General features: G+C 38.3%; 1 protein-coding gene across 1 annotated transcript in view; it reads left to right on the top strand.

Annotated features, from left to right (window-relative positions):
- The window catches only part of MAML3 (mastermind like transcriptional coactivator 3), a 440,660-nt gene that overhangs the window by 141,713 nt on the left and 277,950 nt on the right, over positions 1–20,997 (top strand).

The following is a 20,997-nucleotide window of genomic DNA, read 5'->3' as shown; positions in this document are numbered from 1 at the left end:
ATATTTTATTATCTGTTTCCAGTTTCTTGAATTTTATGAAGAAGAGATGAATTTCTCTTTTAACTATCCCTCTTGTCCCACTGCTTCTTCCTTGGTCTACACAAATCTTGCTATTTCTGGAACCAAAATCCATTGTTTTTTGCCAGGCATCTTATTGATCTTCTATGTTATTAATATTCACTTTTGGCTGCCAGGTTAGCTCTAATGAACCATTTACTTTTATTTTTAGCACAGTAAGAAAGTTGAGATGTATTATCCATATTGCAATCTGCTGTGCCAAAATTACATCTACACTGAATGAGAAGCCTTTCCTTTCCCTTTTTTCCTATTTCTCCTTTTTTAATTTTACCCAGAATGGAAATAAAGGAAGTTCCCAATTTATGAACAGGCTGCTCCTATAGTTTTCTGGGAACTTAGGATTTATGTTCCCATAGAAACAATATTCCTAGGTTAACTCACTAAAGCACTGTTCATCCATAGTGACTGAAAAATTGCACATTTATAATTTTAAAAATAGGAAGCAATTTCATTTCAAACATTGTAAAATATATTTACCCACTTTTTAAACAGATGCTCCCTTCTCCTGCTCAGACTCACCTGATGGAACCAGGAACTTCCTTTGGGTCCCTTAAGGGCTATGGAAGTAGTGTAGTATAGGGTTAGACCAAGAAGTCCGGCGGCAGACTGCTGACGTTTGCATCCTAACTCAGCCACTTATTCTGTGCCCTTGGTAGGCTTCTTAACCTTTCAGTGACTCAGTTTCCAAATTTCCAAAATGGGGATAATGGTACCTCATAAGGCACATATAAGATAGCTAAACATGTTTTTGCTGTTGTTATGACAATGGCACTGTTAGGGGAGGTGGATCTGAAATGAGCAGTGGGGTTGGGGGTGGGACTCAGGCCAAACCAAGTTAGGTAGAAGTATTGGGGTTACTTATTACCACGAAGTAAGTGAGTGGAGAATTAGGAAAGTTACATTGACTAAAAGAAGGGAAAGTGGAAGGAAAAGAAATTCTCAAGGCAGTTGTGACCTGGTATAGGATTGGGAAAAGAAGAATCAGAGAGGGAAGGGAAATTCTTGGGTCACTGGGTCAAAAAAACATGAGGTAAGGAATGTGGTAGATAGTATTGCCACTTAGCTCTGAGAGCAAGGTCAAATTACTTAGCTACTTGGAAACTCGGTTTCCTCATCTTACAAATTGGGAATAATAGTGTTAACACTGTGGGATTGCATAATGGTTAGAATAATCTTTATATGTATCTGAAATGCCTGGTGCATATTATGTCCTCAATAGATGGCCACATTTATTCCTCTGTAAAGATTTGTGTTGCTAAACCACTTCCAGCAAATCATTCTCTTTTCCATCCCTAATTAGTTTCTATTACTTAGATAGTCTAGGGTCACGTCACAAAAATTGAAAACTAAAAACAGTTAAGTAACTTGTCTAAGGTTAAATTGAGATTTGCAGTCTGGAAGTCTAACTCCAAAGCCCTTGCTCTTAAACAACACACAAATTTGTAAATCCCCAAGGAAATAGCATTGACATTTTATTTTTTTTAAGGCTCTACATACAGAAAAGAAACAGTCTTCTATACTCTTTACATTGTTTACATCTCTTTTGTAACTGATTGGGTACTTTAAAAATAAAAGATGACCCACACCTTTGCTTTTTGTGGATCAAATCCTGTGCTAGGAAGTATGTATTTAGCTTCAGCTTATTTCACTGGCACTGCCTACAACTAACTGAAGGTGGAATTTTGCCTTGTCACCTGATCCAAGCATAAACTTTGGGTAAATTTATGAGAGTGAGCCAATTTTTACAGAAAAGCTGACGCCAGTGAAAGATTTTTTCCCAAGTCAGTTTTTTATTTGTATTTGATCTATACTACGTGGTGTTTGGCCCTCCTCTTTGCAAGTTTTGCAATTTCACTGTCCAGAAAGCGATATCTTCTAGGAGTTTTAATCAAACTCTTTACCCTTCTTCGTTCTCAAGTAAAATTGTCAGCTCTCTTCCTTCCCCTCAGAAACAGGCTCCCACACACTCCGACATAACTGTGCCACACAAGAAACCAAACACACAAACCCTAGACAAAGAGAGTTCAGAGCCAAGGGTGTTTTTTCTTTATTCTGGAAAATATTTGTATACTGTTTACCCAGTATCAGACTGTTTGCAGTTGCCATAAATTCAGAAATATGTGGTTTAGTAAGCCCAAATATTAATAAATACCTGAACTGACCAAAGGCACTACCACAAAGTAGCCTAGAACTAGATTTCATGTTGTAATTTTTATGATTCTGAAAACTGTATTTTAAAAATATCTGCTGTTTTCTCCTTTCCTCTCAGTTACCTCAAGTCTTTTCCCCACCTCCACCTAGAAAAAGACAAGGCTCCTGTTTGCACTTGGGCATTTACACAGGCACTTCTTTCCGGGAGAAATATGGCAGCAGCTGAGGGATCAGCGACCTTGTTAATACTTAACACTGAATAAACAGGGCAGGTAATGACCATTGTTAATACTTCCAAATGCAGTACAGCGACACAGTTGACAAAGGTCAGGAGGAAAAAAAAAATAGTGCTGCTGTTTGCGGTGGGAAGAACCTTCTGAAAAGAGATACGATAAAACAAGGGCCATGCATACATTCAGCCTTTGTCCCTGGGGGCCTGCCCAGCTCTCTCAGAACTGGCATTTGAGGATGTGTAGTCTCAGTACCGAGAAAGATAGAAACTTAGTGACAGACTTCAGTACCAGGAACTCCCCACACTGAAGAACCCAGGCTCTGAATATTTCTCCAGGTAAATTAAGCAGTCAGATTCACCTACCCAGATATCGTATCACAGGCAGCGTTTTCTGCCAGCTTCACTCTGAACATTCCCTGCTCCCGTGACACACTGCAGCTACGTGATGCATCTTTTCAAGGGCCTTGCAGTGTTTGCCTAAAAGGACTTTGGTATTTCCAAGAGTAGCTCTCAGGAGACCCCTCTTAGATTTGATGTTGTTTTCTAGAAAGGTGCTTAGGCTCCTTGGTTGTAAAGCAGTGGCAAGATGAAGTACTAAAATGGACTTGGGGTATCTCCAGGGAGCTTCTGCATATTGTTGGCCGTCTTTATAAGGCAGGAACCAGTCATCTTGGCGAATGAGCCCGTCTTCCTATGCCAGGAGTAAAAGAATTTATTCTTTTCATTCATTCATTCATGAGTCAGTGCTTCAGATATCATTAAACATCTACTGTGGGTCATGTCCTATTCTCTTTCCTGGGGACAAAATAGTGAATAAAGCGATGGTCCCTGCCTGAAAGAGCTTTGAGTCCAGCAGGGAAGATGGACAAGTAAAAAGGTAATTACAATGCAGTGAAATAATTATAGGACATCATCTAGGTTTGCTTCACCCAGCCTTCCAAAGGATCTGGGAGGGTTTCACTATTAAATAAATGTCTTCTCGGCCCTAAGATTTAATAGGATATAAGTCAGGGGATAGTGAACTTTTCAAGACTGAGAAAACATACCAAATCTCAGGAAGAGAGCAGGGGTCAGGTAGGGGAAATGAAAGTAGTTCAGCATGACCAGCGGGTAAAGTTCAAGGATAATTTACAGATTAGTTGATAGAAAGCAATTTGAACACATTTGGCCAAGAAGTTGGGGTTTAAACAATTTAGAAGTGAAAAACCATTCTCCAAATTGCAAATTTTTCACATATTAGCAATTTGAGTTGAGAGGTTTTATAAGATTTGTTTATCTTTAAGTCGTTTTTTATTTCTTGTTTTTCAAAGGGTTTTTTTTCTTTTTTATTTCTATTTTATTTTTAGTTAATTATCACTGCTTAAGTTGAAAATAGTTACAGATGCCTAGTATTAGGGATTATTTAAATATATTGTCTGAGTTTCAAAACACTATGCACAATATAGAGAAAAACTATAAAAAACATTAAACTATGTGAAACCATTCATTTCTCAATCCACTCACTTTTTTTGAAAAATCATTGAACATGACTATCAGGGACCACTTCTGATTCATCTTTCTGCCTTCCTCAATGCCAAGAAGTACCTGATAACAGACTATTTAAAATGCTTTGGATGCATTAATGAATGAATGGAAAAAATTGTAAGTGTGGCCACAGGACACTGTTGGACTTCACTTTTCAGAGAAATTAGCTGCAGAAAAGGAACTATAGTGATTAATGTAATGTTTGAAATTAGTAATACATTTACTCTATTACTGCTACAAAAATATAGCAGTATATTTTTGTTTGATTTATTTTGTTCTTTTGATTTGTTTGTTGAGCAGATATGTAAATGTTTGTTTTCAGTATTCACATATTCACTTTCCAACTTAATGCTGCTGCATGAAGGGTTTTGATTTTGTTAATAGGTGTATTAAATGTTTGTTTGTTTTTGTTTTTGTTTTTGTTTTTTTTTGGTCAGTACACATACCAGCAGAAGCTGCCATATGGGAGGGAGAGACTAGTAATTTAAATGAGGAGAAGAGCACCTGATTTTAAATTAGAATCAGAGTCAGTCTTAAATTTAAATTTTAGGTTATTTGAACTTGGGTTATTTACATCAGTGATTGTCTATAGAGGGCTTCTTAGAACTGGTAGAAATATAGCTGACTTAAGCACTAATAATCTAGTTTATTTGTTCTCTTTTTTAAATTAAACTTTTTTTGAGATAATTGTAGATTCATATGCATTTGTAAGACATGATACAGAGACATTTCATGTCCCCTTTGCCCAGTTTCCCCCAATGGTAACATCTCAGAGAACTATGGTACAGTATCACAGCCAGGATATTGACATTGACACAGTCAAGATACAGAACATTTCCATCATGACAAGGATCCTTCATGGTGCCCTTTTATAGCCATGTCCACTTCCCTCTCCTCTCCCCCTTCCTTGTCCTTAACCCCTGGCAACCAGTAATTTGTTCTCTATTTCTGTAATTGTGTCATTTCAGGAATGTTATATAAATGGGATCATATAATATGTTACCTTTTGGGATTGGCTCTTTCTCACTCAGCATAATTCTCTGGAGTTTCTTCCAAGTTGTTGCATATATTAATAATTTGTTCCTATCTATTGCTGAGTTAGTAGTGCAAGGTATGGATGTAGCACAGTTTGTTTAACCATTCACACACTGAAGGATATTTCCATTTCCAGATTTTAGTTTTAAAGAATAATGCTGCTAGAATCATCATGAACAAGGGTTTTCATTTCTCTGGGAGAAATGCCCAGGAGTGCAATTGCTGGATTATATGGTGGCTGCATATTTAGTTTCTTAAGAAAGTGCAAAATTGTTTTCCAGAGTGGCTGTACTATTTTACATTATCACCAACAGTGTATGAGTGATCCAGTTTCTGTGCATCTCATCAGCATTTGACATTGTCACTGTTTTTTTATTTTAGCCATTCTGATAGATAAGTAGTGATATCTCATTGTGGCTTTAATTTACATTTTCCTACTAATCATCAGTATATCCCCTTTGGTGAAATGTCTTCGGTTCATGTCTTTTGCTTGTTTTCTAATTGGATCATTTATTTTTTACTGTTATGTTTTGAGAGTGCTTTATCTAGATACATGTCTTTAGTCAGATACCTGGTTTGCAAGTATTTATGCCCAATCTGTAATGTGTGTTGTTATTCTCTTAAAAGAATCTTTACCAAAGTAAAAGTTTTAAATTTTTATGAAGACCAATTTATCAGTTTTTCTTTTTATAGATAATGTTTTGTTTGTCTAGTCTAAGAACTTTTTGCCTAACTCTAGATCCCAAAGATATTCCCCTGTGTCTTATCCTAAAATGTTTATAGTTTTACATTTTACATTTAAATCCATGATCCATTTTGAGTTAACTTTTTTCAGTAGGTTATAACTTTCACGTCAAAGTTCATTTTTTCACCTGTGGATGCTTAATTATTCTAGTCCTTTTGTTGAAAAGACTGTCCTTCTCTTATTGAATTGTTTATTATAACTTTGTCAAATTTCAGTTGAACATTTTTGTGTGGATCCATTTTTGGGTTCTCTATTATGTTCCAGTAATTTAGATGGCTGTCCCTCTACAATATCACAGTCTTGGTTACTGTATATGTATAATTAGTCTTGAAATCAGGTAGACTGATCCCTCCCACCTTATTCTTTTTTTTTTTTTTTCCCTGCCTCTTTGAATTTTCTTATTCTAGATAGTTCATATAATAATCATACTCTGTTTTTCTTTTGTGTCATGTTTATTTCCTCAGTATGTTTTTAAGTTTCATCCATGTAACAGTGTGTTATAGTAATGCTGTCACATGTTCCAGTATCCCCCAACTCTTCCAAATTCATCAGCACTCTGTAAGCCCTATGCCTTTATCTTTCCCCAAGGTTAACTTCATGGGAAATTGTGCACAGAGGAACAAATATTAAGAAACAGTTAACTTTTATTGGTTCCATGCCTTTTTTCATTCCCTCTATAAAATCCTGCCTTCCCTCTAGTCAGTGTGTACCATCATAACAAGGAATTGCCATCTCTTCTCCCACCACTGAGGATGACAGTGCCATATAAACCCTCAGTAAATGCTTGATCTTTCTCACCAAGCTGGACTTGCTGAGTCATTCTTTGGTCTGTTGTACCCATCGTGGTTTGGTGGAAGGCTGTCTTTTTACAGAGCCCCTCACCTTACTTGGTACAGTTGGCTTAGTCAGCAAGATATGACAGAACAAAGCATGAGCTGCGGTGGGGAATATGTGGGGGAAATCCTGGGGTGGTCTGCTTCCTCAATGTGGGGAGGGGTTGCCCAATTGCTTGACTGCTGCAGACCTCCATGTGAGTATGGGAATGCCCCCCAAAAGCTTGAGGGAATAGAACATGTGTTACAAGAACAAAAGATTATGAAATTTAGTAAAGATGGAAGATGCAATGTTATGCAGTTGGCTGGCTGTTGTTATGTGCAATAGGGTTAGCTACAGCAAACTGTATCAAAAAAGACAGAGAAATCCGAAGTTAAAGGCAGAGTTACAGTTAAAAAGAGATATGCAGAGACTTCCACCTTTGCTTCAGTAACAGAGTTCTCAGAGAACCTAGAGAGGATGATATGGGAGTGCTGGCCTGTTGGTTTTCTTTTGTTGTTCTTGTTTTTTTTTTTTTTTTTTCATTTTTATTGAGATTGTTCAATGCCATACAATTATCCAGAGATCCAAAGTGTACAATCACTTGCCCCTGGGTGCCCTCATACAGCTGTGCATCCATCACACTTAAGTTTTGTTCAATTTTTAGAAACTTTTCATTGCTTCAGACAAGAAATAAAGTGAAAGATGAAAAAAGAAAAAAAGAAAAGGAAACTCTAAACCTCCCCTATCCCTAACCAACCCCCTCAATTGTTGACTCCTAGTATTGATATAGTACGTTTGTTACTGTTTTATGAAAAAATGTTGAAATACTACTAACTGTAGTATATAGTTTGTAATAGGTATATAGTTCTTCCCTATATGCCCCTCTATTATTAACTTCTAATTGTATTGTCATACATTTGTTCTGGTTCATGGAAGTGATTTCTAGTATTTGTACAGTTGATCATGGACATTGCCCACCATAGGATTCAGTTTTATACATTCCCATCTTTTGACCTCCAACTTTCCTTCTGGTAACATATATGACTCTGAGCTTCCCCTTTCCACCTCACTCACACACCATTCGGTGCTGTTAGTTATTCTCACATCTTGCTACCAACACCCCTGTTCATTTCCAAACATTTAAGTTCATCCTAGTTGAACATTCTGCTCATACTAAGCAACCACTCCCCATCCTTAAACCTCATCCTATATCTTGGTACCTTATATTTCATGTTTATGAGTTTACATATTATAATTAATTCCTATCAGTGAGACCCTGCCATAATTGTCCTTATGTGTCTGGCTTATTTTACTCAGTATATTGCCCTCGAGGTTTTGTCATCAACCCAGTTTTTTTTTTAATATGGTTTTGTTCACTCACCGTACATTCCATCTCAAGTAAATAATCGATGGTTCTCTGCATGGTCATACATTTATGTGTTCACCACCTTCACCACTATCTATATAAGGGCATCTGCATTTCTTCCACAAGGCAGGAGGGAGAGTCAAACAAGGTAGAGAGGCAAAAGAAAGAGGAAAAAAAAATGACTGCTAGGAAGCAGCAAAAGGAAAAATAACCTTAAATCAAAGTAGAATAAAGAATCAGACAATACCACCAATGTCAAGTGTCTAACATGCCTCCGCTATCCCCCCCTCTTATCTGCATTTACCTTGGTATATCACCTTTGTTACATTAAAGGAAGCATAATACAATGATTCTATTAGTTACAGTCTCTAGTTTATGCTGATTGCATCCCTCCCCCAATGCCTCCCCGTTTTTAACACCTTGCAAGGTTGACATTAGCTTGTTCTCCCTCGTAAAAGAACATATTTGTACATTTTATCACAATTGTTGAATACTCTAGATTTCACCAAGTTACACAGTCCCAGTTGTTATCTTTCCTGCTTTCTTGTGGTGTCTCACATGCTCCCCACCTTCCTCTCTCATCCATATTCGGTTATCTTTGTTCAGTGTACTTACATTGTTGTGCTACCATCTCCCAAAATTGTGTTCCAAACCACACACTCCTGTCTTCTATCACCCTGTAGTGCTACCTTTAGTATTTCCTGTAGGGCAGGTGTCTTGTTCACAAAGTCTCTCATTGTCTGTTTGTCAGAAAATATTTTGAGCTCTCCCTCATATTTGAAGGACAGCTTTGCTGGATATAGGATTCTTGGTTGTCGGTTTTTCTCTTTCAGTATCTTAAATATATCACACTACTTCCTTCTTGCCTCCATGGTTTCTGCTGAGACATCCGCACATAGTCTTATTAAGCTTCCTTTGCATGTAGTGGATCGCTTTTCTCTTGCTGCTTTCAGGATACCCTCTTTGTCTTTGACATTTTGATAATCTGATTATTAAGTGTTTTGGCGTAGGCCTATTCATATCTCTTCTGTTTGGAGTACGCTGCGCTTCTTGGATCTGTAATTTTATGTCTTTCATAAGAGATGGGAAATTTTCATTAATTATTTCCTCTATTATTGCTTCTGCCCTCTTTCCCTTCTCTTCTCCTTCTGGGACACCAATGATACGTACATTATTGTACTTTGTTTCATCCTTGAGTTCCCGGAGACGTTGCTCATATTTTTTCATTCTTTTCTCCCTCTGCTCCTTTGCGTGTAGGCTTTCAGGTGTTTTGTTGTCCAGTTCCTGAGTGTTTTCTTCTGCCTCTTGAGATCTGCTGTTGTATGTTTCCATTGTGTCTTTCATCTCTTGTGTTGTGCCTTTCATTTCCATAGATTCTACTAGTTGTTTTTTTGAACTTTTGATTTTTGCCGTATATATGCCCAGTGTTTCCTTTACAGCCTCTGTCTCTTTTGCGATATCTTCTCTAAACTTTTTTATTTGATTTAGCATTAGTTTAAATTCCTGTATCTCAGTTAAAGTGTACGTTTGTTCCTTTGACTGGGCCATAACTTTGTTTTTCTTAGTGTAGGTTTTAATTTTCTGTTGTCTAGGCATGGTTTCCTTGGTTATCCAAATCAGGTTTTCCCAGACCAGAACAGGCTCAGGTCCCAGAGGGAAGAAATATTCCGTATCTGGTTTCCCTGAGGGTGTGTCTTAGAAAATTGCTCCACCCTTTGATGCCTCAGGTCACTGTGCTTTTCTGCCCAGCAGGTGATGCCTGTTAGCCTATAATTCTTGACTGGTGTGAGGCGGTATGGCCGTGTTCCCCCAGGCTCTGGGGTCTGGTTCTGAATGGAAAGGGCCCCACCCCTTTCCTCCTAGAGAAGACAGAGCCCCCAGGTGGAGGTCATTAGCATTTCAATGGTCTGGCTCTCTGCTTGTGCTGTCTCCACCCTTCCCCAAGTCACAGCCCTGGAAACTGAATATGACTGGGGCTTTCTCCACTGAGCTGAAAAAGAAACAGATAGTCCCCTTCAGACCCAGTCCAAGGTGACCCTCCGGCTCTCCAAGGTCAGTCGTCACCCAAAGCCTCTGTCTGTTTTTTGGGGATGCGTACCTGTAGTGAGCAGTTCACACTCGCTACTTAAAACCCCAGTTGGAGCTCAGCTGAGCTGTATTCGCTTGCTGGGAGAGAGCTTCTCTCTGGCACCACGAGGCTCCGCAGCTCAGGCTATGGGGGAGGGGGTCTCACGACTTGGATCCGCAAGTTTTACTTACAGATTTTATGCTGTGTTCTCGGGCATTCCTCCCAATTCAGGTTGGTGTATGATGAGTGGATGGTCTCGTTTGTCCCCCCGCAGTTATTCTGGATTATTTACTAGTTGTTTCTGGTTTTTTGTAGTTGTACCAGGGGGACTGCTTAGCTTCCACTCCTCTCTATGCTGCCATCTTGCCCCGCCTCCCCACCTTATTCTTTTTCAAAATTGTTTTACCTATTCTATTTCCTTTGTCTTTCCATATAAACTTTAGAATAATGTTTCTATATCTACAATCTTGTTGGGATATTGATAGGAATCGTGTTAAACTTACATGTCAGTTTGTGGAGAATTGACATTGTTACAATATTATCTTCAATCTACACACATGATATGTCTCTCCATTTATTTAGTCTTTCTTTGATAGCTTTCATCAGTGTTTTGTTGTTTTCAGCTGAGTATATAAATTCCCAAACGTATTTTATTAGATTTTTACCTAAGTCTTTCATTTTTTAGTGATTATAAATAAATTATATCGTATTTTAAATTTTGGTGTCCATGTGTTCATTGCTGGTATTTAGAAATACAGTCCTGTAAGACTGAAATCAAACATCTTCAAGGTAGGCTGTGATCACAGAACAAATATAACTTGAAGTTATGAAGAACAGTAACAAAAAATGGATCCAAATGGATTATACTCTATTGTAATCCATCTTGTCAGTCAGCAATATGAAGTGTTTTGTCTAATATATTCTTCTATTATATCATCATCTAGACTCTAAGCACCATGAGGGCAAGGATCATTTCTTTCTCATTTACCTGATACAAATGAGGCACTCAATAAATATTTGTTGAATGACTGAATAATTCATTATGCCTGTGTAGAATCCATTGTTTGGATACACCATCATTTAAGCAGCCCCTTACTGTTGGATATTTCAGCTGTTCCCAGCTTTTACAGTGATAAAATTTGGCTCCATCTTTGTGACCCCCCTGTGCTTTGATGAGTCATCTCATTTTGAGTTAACTTATGTCTGCATAAAGCCTTTGGACATCCATATTTTTTAATTGTTATAGTGCCTTGTCATCTTAATTACTCTACTCTTTGGCTCTTTGGTTGCATATTTATGTCACACTGCTTAACAAATGAGCATATGGCATTGCTTTGCTGCTCTAGTATAGTTTTGGGAAGTCAGAACAGTGTTAGATGGTGAGCCCTTTGAAGAACATAGAAAGAAGTTGGTTAGGAAAGATTTAAAAGCTGTGACTAAAGTTTGTAAGACCAACTTAACAGAAGATCATGGAAAGGTGGTTCCAAATTGTATAGTTTCTGCAATGCCGCACCTGCAGAGACTGGGTTTGCCCATGCAACTGAAGGAAGCCTCATCTCATCCTAAAGTGCTTTCAGAACAGTTGAAGTTGCAGTGGCCTCCACACAACATTCCTACAAGGAAGACCAAGGAGTCCTGGCCCATCATTAACAATACGTTTACTGAGTATCCATTATGGTCAAGAAAGAGTCTCTATTTGGGACTGTGGTGAGGCGTATAGGAACCCAGAACACGGTGCTTGCCTTCCACCGGGCTGGGGAGGTAATACTGAGCCCTATGTGGTAAGAGCTCAAGCTCCAGATTAGACACACCTGGACTCGAACCAAGCTCCTTCCTGGTTGTATGGCCTTGAGCAAGTTTTCTAAGTCCAGTAAACCTCAGATTATTCATCCACAAAATGGAATAGACTATCTAAGGTTATTTTGAAGAATACATGAAAAAATGCAAATAAGACTCTTACAACAGGGCTTGGTATGAGGTTGTAATTTTTGTTCTTAAAAAAAGAAAAATAGACACATGAGATGGTATGCGAGTGTGTCAGAGAAAATAAAGGATTTCAGAGGACGGAGAGTTACCTACGACCAGTGAGAGTGAGGAAGACATCACAGGAAAAAAGAAGAATATCACCTTAGTCTTAAAGGGCAGTTAGAACTGCAGGCAGCTGAGATAAAATTAAGGAGAGTCTTTCCGGGCAAGGAACAGCGCGTGCACGGAGAAGGGCAGGAAAGGCAAGGTGAGTTCATGGTGGCTCAGGTAGACCAGGTGGCTCGGGCGCAGGGTGTGTACATAGGGACACACTTAGACACTTGGATGCCCCTGGCAAGCAAAGCATTTGGCACCGTACATATTTGTTCAACATTTTTTAGTGGGAGAAATGATTAAGGGAAAAATGATTTTTCTATGACTAAAATAGGTCTGGTCTTCTTTGGGTTTCTTTATGCTCAAAACGAGGTATCTATTACATGCTCTGAATGTAACATGGCATTTTAACTTATTTGGGCTTGTCTTTCTTTTTACAGTTTTTCTGTCCCTCATAATTGGATACTGTTAGTCATGCTCATCATGGGTAGAGGTAATTTATGTGCCTATTATAGTCACGTGGACTCTGCTAAGTTAAGGCACTGTTTGCTTTGATGGAGTGGGTCTGGTTTATACTTCACCAGGAAGGGGTTGAGGGTAGAAACCTGAGTTAACTGGATCTGTGTTTCTAATTTATTAGTAGTGTTCCAGTGCCCCCTATGGGATAGTGCCAGGGCAGCTGTCTTATTGGGTTTCTACACAATCAGACTTAAGTGTGAAGGAGAGTAGAGTAAAGTTCAAAAGGTTGATTAGGGCCAGATCCTGGGAACACTTGACTCTGGTTAAAAAGGGAAGAAAAAAAAAAGAGGTGTGAATTTTATTTGTTAAGCAAAGAGCTGTCTTGGAAGGCTGTTAAACAAGTGCCCCAGATGGAATTTAGGGACATTTGTTTGGTGGTGAAGTGCAGGAGAGAACCTGGGCTGGAAGCTAACTTGGTAGTAACTTCAGAAATGTAGGCGTGAGGTTATATGCTGGCGTTGGACAGGAGAAAGGGGGTAGAAGGAAACAGAGCTGCAGGCAACGTGCGGGAAGAACTGACTAGACTAGGAGGCTGACTGTATATTGCAGGCTGGGAAGACAGAGCAAGCCAAGACAACAGAGATCTTGAGTCACGCTGACCTTCCAGGTATCCCCTCACCCACAGCCTATATAACACACGAGATTCATGTCCTCTGGCACACACCATGTAATAGAGTGTTGTCCTATATTCTGGGAATTAAGCCTTGATTTAGAAGCAAAACTTGCTTTTGAATCTACACTGCACTCATTCCCGTATCTTCCTTTTTCCATTACATCATCTCCAAAGTAAAATTTCTTTGATTGCCAAACTTGCAAGAATTCCCTGTTTTCCAATCTTTGTATTTTAAGGCTTCTTCCTAGCAAGCAAATTTGTCTTAATGAAGAGGTATCAACTAATGTAACTGCTTTAAAAAGTTCCTTTTTTTTTTTTTTTGAGATTTAGGTTACTTCTCTAATGTATGGTAAAAATTGATTTAGACTTGCTAATTCAGAACTTTTGATAATTTTGGCATGAATAAATTTACATTATAACTGTTCATGAAAAAGGCTTTCTTTACTTTTCCCTTTTCTGTCAGAAGAGGAATGGTTAAGGTGGGTTGAATAAGAGAATACCTTCTTTATAGCACTTTGGAAATGTATGTGCAAGTGACCAGTATACTAATTAAAGCATCTGTCCCTCCAATGTACGGAAACTTGCCAATCTGCAGATGGACAGAGAGGTTGCTTATATAGATGGAATCCAAATCTGAAGCGCTAATAAAAATCATTAGGGCTGTTAGTTCACTTGAACCAAGAAATAAAATCTCCTTGGAGTAAAATTAATTAATATCCTTTCACTGGTTTTTTAAAGTCATCAAAGTAAAGTCTTTAGTGCCTATGTGTCTCTCTCTTCTATATCATTTAGCGGAATTATTATTTCATTTGTTTCTCTTAGTTCAAATTAGAATTAACTTGATATTTTTATCAAGTGCAACCCCTTTCAAAATATTTTGACACTTTTTTTGGTTTATTATGATTTATTCGTATCTTTGGCCCAACTGATCCTAAAGGATTTTTGCTAACATGAGCAGATCTTATGAAACTATTGTAGATATATGAACAAACTCAACAAAATACATTGAGTTTATCTGGACGATGGACTATATATTCAGTGTTTGAAAATCAATATAAAGGCAGGCTTTTAACTTGTGAGAAAAATAAGATTTATTATCTGCATTTTCATTTCTTCTCTGCCCATAGTTTCTCTCCATAGTTCCACGAGGCACCAGCGTCATAGAGAAATAAGTTGTAAACGGTGTTCCTAACAAGCCTACTTTATTTGAGAAAAAAAAGTTTGGTTAGAAAAATGTTTGGTCCTCATCTTGTGATTTGATTCTAAAAGGTCAGCAACCTGTAAACACCGTGCAAAATATTTTTTAAATATTCTAACTCTGGGACTCACCTAGGGTAAATATCACAGGTATTAATCCTGGACATTTGGAATCTCTTTCCTAAGCAGTCCAGATTGATTTACCACTACCCAACAATGCCATTTCTTACTGATGAAAAATTCTTTTTGCTAGTCAGGCCAAATAAGTGACTGAAATGCTAGGTTAATGTGACCCAACTCTGGTGGGAGACAGCCCTCCACTAAAGGGCCATGTCCTTTAAAAGGCAGGCCTTCCCAGAGGTTTTAGTGAAAGAGCAGGGAAGTGGCTTTGGCTGACGAATACCGGTAGCTTCTCCAGAATGTATGGGAGAAGGCACAGGGTGAAGAATTGGAGCCTGGCAAGAACAGTCTTTTGCTTGGCTCTTTCAGTTAGCTGTTTATGAGAGAGTGTGATCAGCCTGGTCTTCCCAGGCAGGCTCTCCTGTGCTGAATGCTTTGGAATATAACCAGTTCCTTCCCCTCCTCCCTTTTCTTCCAAACTGCTGAATTAAAAATGAGTGAGATGGCAAAGGTAACAGATACAGGAATCCCGTTTTAATTGTCATTTCTTTTTCCTCTTTCTTGCTAGATCTCTGAGGCTTCCCTTCAAAATGTAATGAATACAGAAATATTTCCTCTTCTCCCGTTGCATCATTTTCCATACCCCTATTATTGTAAGCTTCTAGGAATTGGCATTAGGGAGAATCCCAGGAAGTGAAAAGTGTAATGATTATCTTGATTTCTGAGAAGGACCAGCTTGGCATGGTTTTTGAGATTTTCTACTCTTTAAATGAATGTAGGCCATTTTCCTAAAGTTGGTGATAGATTTTTAGCTGCTATTAGGTGCTTTTACCCCTTATTGCATTATCATCTCTTCCTTTTTTCCCTAATCCATTTTAAATCTTCTCTTGATGGAGATTAGAATTCTCTTCCATGGAAATTTATGAAAAAAACTATTTAAACAAAACACAGATAAGTGGTCCCTTTATATTTTCTTTGTATAACATTTGCCCCAGCAATATATAAAGCAACATCCTTTATTATAATAGGCTATGTAGGCTCAGAGATTCCTTTTCAAAATTATCACCCTCCCCTATCCTATTTTACCACCAACCTTATGGAGCTTTTTATTTCTCAGGCATAACCAAGTTTATATTTATTATATCTAATAGTACCTATCTTACAGGGTTGTTGAGAGAGTTAAATGAGTTAGTATGTGATATATGCAAAGCTCTTAGAATAGTACCTGGAACATGGTAAGCTCTGTGTATAATATTTGTTATTATTAATATCTGTTTTATTGTTTTAATTTGATAACAATATAGAATGTCTATTTTAATTCATCCCGAGCCGTGGTTGGATGCACAGTTGTTTGACAGTTAGAGGTCAAGAGAACCACGTCAGTTGAGCGAGAAAACATGCCACCCGCCTTTTTCTCTGCTTTGCCCAGGGGTATTGAAATGTTTCCCAGTTTACTTCTTGTTTGCTCTAATACTAACCAGGAAAGTGGAGGAACTAGAGGGTGCTCTCCTTCCCAGTCTTCATCTCCCTCTTAGCACCTTAAAATTTGGGATAAGAAAGAAGAATATTTTTTGGCATCTCACTTTTTCTAACAAATAAAAGTCAGCTTATTCCATCAAGTCCACTTACACTTGGAAAATCCTCTCATGGCACATAATCTTAAGTGGCAGCTTCTGAGAATCCAAATCTGATCTGAGATTTGCAAATGATGAGTATAAGCCCCTAACAGTCACAGACAGGAGATACATAATTCTGTTTGCCAACCTTAAATGTCTTAAAAGTGACCTCTGTTTCCCATAAGATGTCTCGAGGTTGAATTATGTCACAGCGGTAATGTCTGTAACACCGTTGGGTGAGATGATTTGAAATAGGTCAGATATCATCACACAAATGACATGACTACTCCCTCCCTCTTGCAGTGTATAAAGACAAACATTAGACCTGTTTTACTGCAGTGTTTGAGTCACATGTGTATAATAAAATATTTTTTCAAAATCCTATGAAATAAGAGTACATCTCCCTATGAATGTTTGTGGCACTCATTACCAAAGTTCATCTCCAGGATGTATGTTGTCCTGTTTTCTCTTTCTGATTTTCTTTTGTGAGGATGAAGAGTGGGTGGAAATCAGTTTTCCCAGATAGATCTGTATATTTCCATTTAGAAAAGATGTTTCATTTTAATTTGTTGTCTGATGGTATTGAAATATTTTTTTCAAGCTGCTGTTATTTAAAAGAGCAAACTCTATTCTTGTCATCATCTATTACCTGTGGTGTTATTTAGCAGGAACTTTGTTTGTAAATAGGTAGTGGGTTTTAAAAGATCTAGTCCTATGGTGACCATGTTTCCAACATCCCAATGTGGCCTGTTTTGCAGCTGAACTGTTATTTTTTCCCTTTTTCGTGTATTGGTCTTTGATCTCAGTTCTTCGGGTTTTCTAGGTTAAGGAACATTTTAGACATATTATTTGTCAAGTCCCCAGTTCTTTATCTTTCAAGGATGACCAGGGATCACTAGTGGATTGACCTGTTCTAGATCTTTTTTGGGAAATAGGACAGTTGAAATATTTAAAAGCCTGCCCCTCACATTATCTTACCATTTCAACTCAACAGGACAAAGGGTGCCAATACTAGCAAGTTAATTCTCTGACATTGTTAAAAGTCTCTGTGCTTCACATTTGCCCCCTTTACACTTAAGACCAGTGTTTTTTGAACAAATACATATTTGAGTGACTTTGCTGAACTTCTTTTTCCTCCTATTTTATTTCACAAGAAATTCTAAACTCTTTAAGAAACCAAAATCATTCGGTTTGTTTTGATAGTTGAAAATATAACTGTATCTGGGGATTGTGGAAAATGTGGTAGTGGGTTATGTGAGGTGTTATTTCTTATCTTTAAAAAAAAAAACTAATTAAAATGGTAGAAATCCTTTTAACCAGGAAATGACTCTGTGAGTCTCTCCACTGTGGAGCAGCAGCTGTGAGCACGTCAGCTGGCGAGAAGTAAGTGTGGTTTTGGGGAGGGCTGCACCCTGTCCCCTCCACCAGCCCCCGCGCCCTCTTTTTCTCTGAGCCTTCATTGTCTTCCTTTGAGTCTCATGGTGCTCTTTGTCTGCCGTGAGTAGCTTGTGTTAAACACTCCCTAGTCAGTCTCACTCAGCCTCTCTTCATCGCATTTTCTTTCTCTTTTTCCTTCTTACTACTTTCCCTCCCTTCCACCTCTGTCCCTCCCTCCCATCCCCTGTCCCTTCCTTTCTTACTTTGTTTTGTGATTCAGGGAATCTGAGAACATTTTGGTGAAGTAAATGCACAAAAGGTAGGGTTTCTAATTAGCTTCAAAGAAGTGAGGAAACTAGATACAACATGGATTTGGGAGTCATATTTCTTGATGTAGCCAATTATAGTAAAAAATACTGGGGGTGGGGGGGGAGTAGCACTGGTCCTTAGTAGCACAACAAGGATAAGTAAAGAAACTGCTGCTGAGTAACACTCCATCCCCCGGTGTTCCTGGATATTGAGAGCACTGTCAGTGTACCCTGTCTACTGTGCCGTTGTTAATAAGAGAAGAAATGTGACAACAAATGCCTTGTGAATTTAAGGAGCAAGGTATAATGTTCAGAAAGACTTCTGAAATGAACACCCTGATCCACATTCTGTCTTGTGTAAAGTAAAGCATTAATGGCCTGGGATGGCATTACTTTAAAGAGCCATTTACAGTCTTTCCCTTCTCTTCATTCCATTACCTGTAGCTTACAGTGCTTTTTAAGTGATTCTCTTGCTTGTGCTCAGGAGAGCCAGGGAGGGGAGGAAGGTTGGTTGACAAAGCTCTTAAAACCATTTATAATGTATACAAAAACTTTACTTGGGGGAACTTGAAGTTCTTCACATATCGAAATCATAGAGCCGGAACAGACCTTATTTAGACAGCTCAGTCCCTTATTGTTATAGGTATGGAAACGGAGCTTAGGGAGCTCTTTTAAGGAATGCTTTGTAGCACCCAGAGCCAGTGTGTAACAAAGCTAAGACTTGCTTCAGGGGCACATGCTAATGTCTCAGCCCTCTTAGAAAGATGTCACTGGCAAAATACCATTATCCCACTTTAAAGTGGGGAGTGCTAAAACCCAGGGAAAGCGATTGCCCAGTGTTAACCTCCAAGGCAAAGCCAGTTAGATGGGAGTGGTTTCTCACAAACCTCCAAACCTCTTTGAGATTAATCAGATTGGCCATAAGGGCATCCAGCTCCTCGACCCCAGCCATCCCAAGATTCTTGTTTCTACTTCTTCCTACACTGATCGTAACCTATCTCCTACTTCCTACAACCTGTTTTTCTCCTTCTCCCTAAGGTGTGTCCTGTATTTCTCATTCACTAGATACTTCTTTGCCAGTATATCGGAACTCTGTTCAAGATCTCCTTCTAGAATTTTCCTCTGGGTAACCCAGACCTGATCTGTATTCCCAAAGAAACAGTGCTAGTAGTGTCATTTCCACATGGACCCCAACCTAGTGTGGTGTAGTAAAAACAGAACCGGCCCAGGGGCAGGAGACAAAATCCTGCTACCATCACCAGTTCAAACAAACTTACCTTATTGCGTACAATAAGGTATATTATTGTATACCTTACAGTACAGTAATGTATGCATTATACGATAATATAATTATTGTATTAATAATATTAAATTAATATTAATTCCTATGCAAAATTCTCTCCAACTCTAGAATTCTAAATCTCTGTATAAATCTGCAGAGAGGAATTTTAAGAAAGAATTGGTAAATTTGAACAATCAACCCAGGTAAATGGTTTTAAAAGATTTAAGCTTCTGGAAGCCCAGGTCGTTAGTCGGACTTTGGATCTAGGGACTTCATCCCTGCCATTGCTTTCCAGCCACCTCTGCTATAGCTGGCTCAAGGGTCCAGGACCTGCTGGTGAAAGAGGGTCATTGGGTGCTTTCCAGGACAAGGGATGCTGTGCAATCAGAAAATTAATTTTAATACGCACAGTTTCCTTCTCTCCAAGTTGGTTCTCCATATCTAGTACACCAACCGAGGGATGTTTCCAGCTATTTAGCATTGTTTTGGTTTTTGGCATCTGTGTGAATATCGTGACTCTACTCCAGATGGTAAGCTCCTTAAGGGTGGCCATGTAAACAATACGGTGTTAGGCAGTGAGGTGCTACTTAATAAGTAATTAATGATAATGACAACAAACCCTGGATCTTCTGATTTTAAGTCCATTGTGTAGAACCTCAGTGGAATTTGAAGTCATTATTGGCATCTGAATAGTATCGAATGAATTATGAAAATAAATTTGATAGAAAGTTGACCAGTGTTACTCTTTTCTATTGTGACTTATTAAAAATCGTGATTCATGTTTTCTGTTTCTTTATAAGTTTCCCCACTTCAGACTTCAACTGAAGTAATTTTTCATATATTCAATTTATTCCAAATGTATGAGAGAAGCAGAACAACTTCAGAGCTTCAATTGTATGTAGAGGAAAAATAACAGTGTTCATTTGAGTGACTGTCATCTTTCCATGTTGCTGTGGAAAAGACAGTAGTCCAGGTATGAATCTGATTTTGTTTTTTTGTTTTTAAGGAAAAGGTCAAAGTGTTGCCAGTACAGACTGACAGTATTTCTTGGGCCACGGATATGAATAAATCATGATAAACTTTTGGGAGGCACACATAGATTTCATTATCCAAATAAATTATAGTATAAGGGAAAACACTCATAATAGTTTTCATAACACCCCCTGGATATATTGGGAAACATTGTCAGGTTAGTTATAATAAGCAAAATACTTACAAAGTACAAGCTTTGATGAATCATGGTGTGTGTGTACATATGCAGACAGGAGAGAGTATTCATGTAGTCTTTTTCACCTGTAATTCTGACCCATTTCTTATATAAAGTGATGACCTGGGAGAAGGTCAGTTCAATTTCTTACATACAGCTCTGTACAGACTCCAGCAACTTTGACTTGTTCTCACTTTGCTACTTACCAACTCCGAGACTTCTTGGGGGAAATTTTTACACTCTTGGCTTTCCATTCACTGGAATTATAAAACCTCTCCCTACCTTCCTTACATGAATATTATATGACTTATCATATAGGGAATAATATCCTCTATGAGAAAGCAATTTGGAACTTTCAGGGGGACTTCATTTAGAGCAGAAGCTCTGAAAATGTGTTTTAGTATGGTAAGAATTGATGATAGCCGCAACTGCAACTGCACGTGGAGAAAACTGGAGTAGTGTATTGCAAATATAACACACATCTGTTCTATTCTGGGATGAATCAGCAAAACTAATATATGTTTTTGTTTTTGTTTTTGATTTTGAGATTCGGTTTTCTGATCATACTTGCATTGCATTTGAAGGTAAAAAAGGCTAAATGTTTTCTTAACTCGGTACTTTTTCCATTGAGGCTACTGTTAACACAACTGGATCACTGAACCAA

The sequence above is a fragment of the Choloepus didactylus genome, chromosome 3, assembly GCF_015220235.1.
Source record: "Choloepus didactylus isolate mChoDid1 chromosome 3, mChoDid1.pri, whole genome shotgun sequence".
NCBI classification, from domain to species: domain Eukaryota; kingdom Metazoa; phylum Chordata; class Mammalia; order Pilosa; family Megalonychidae; genus Choloepus; species Choloepus didactylus.
The sequence above is the reverse complement of the archived record's forward strand: the minus strand, read 5'-3'. Positions and strand labels throughout refer to the sequence as shown.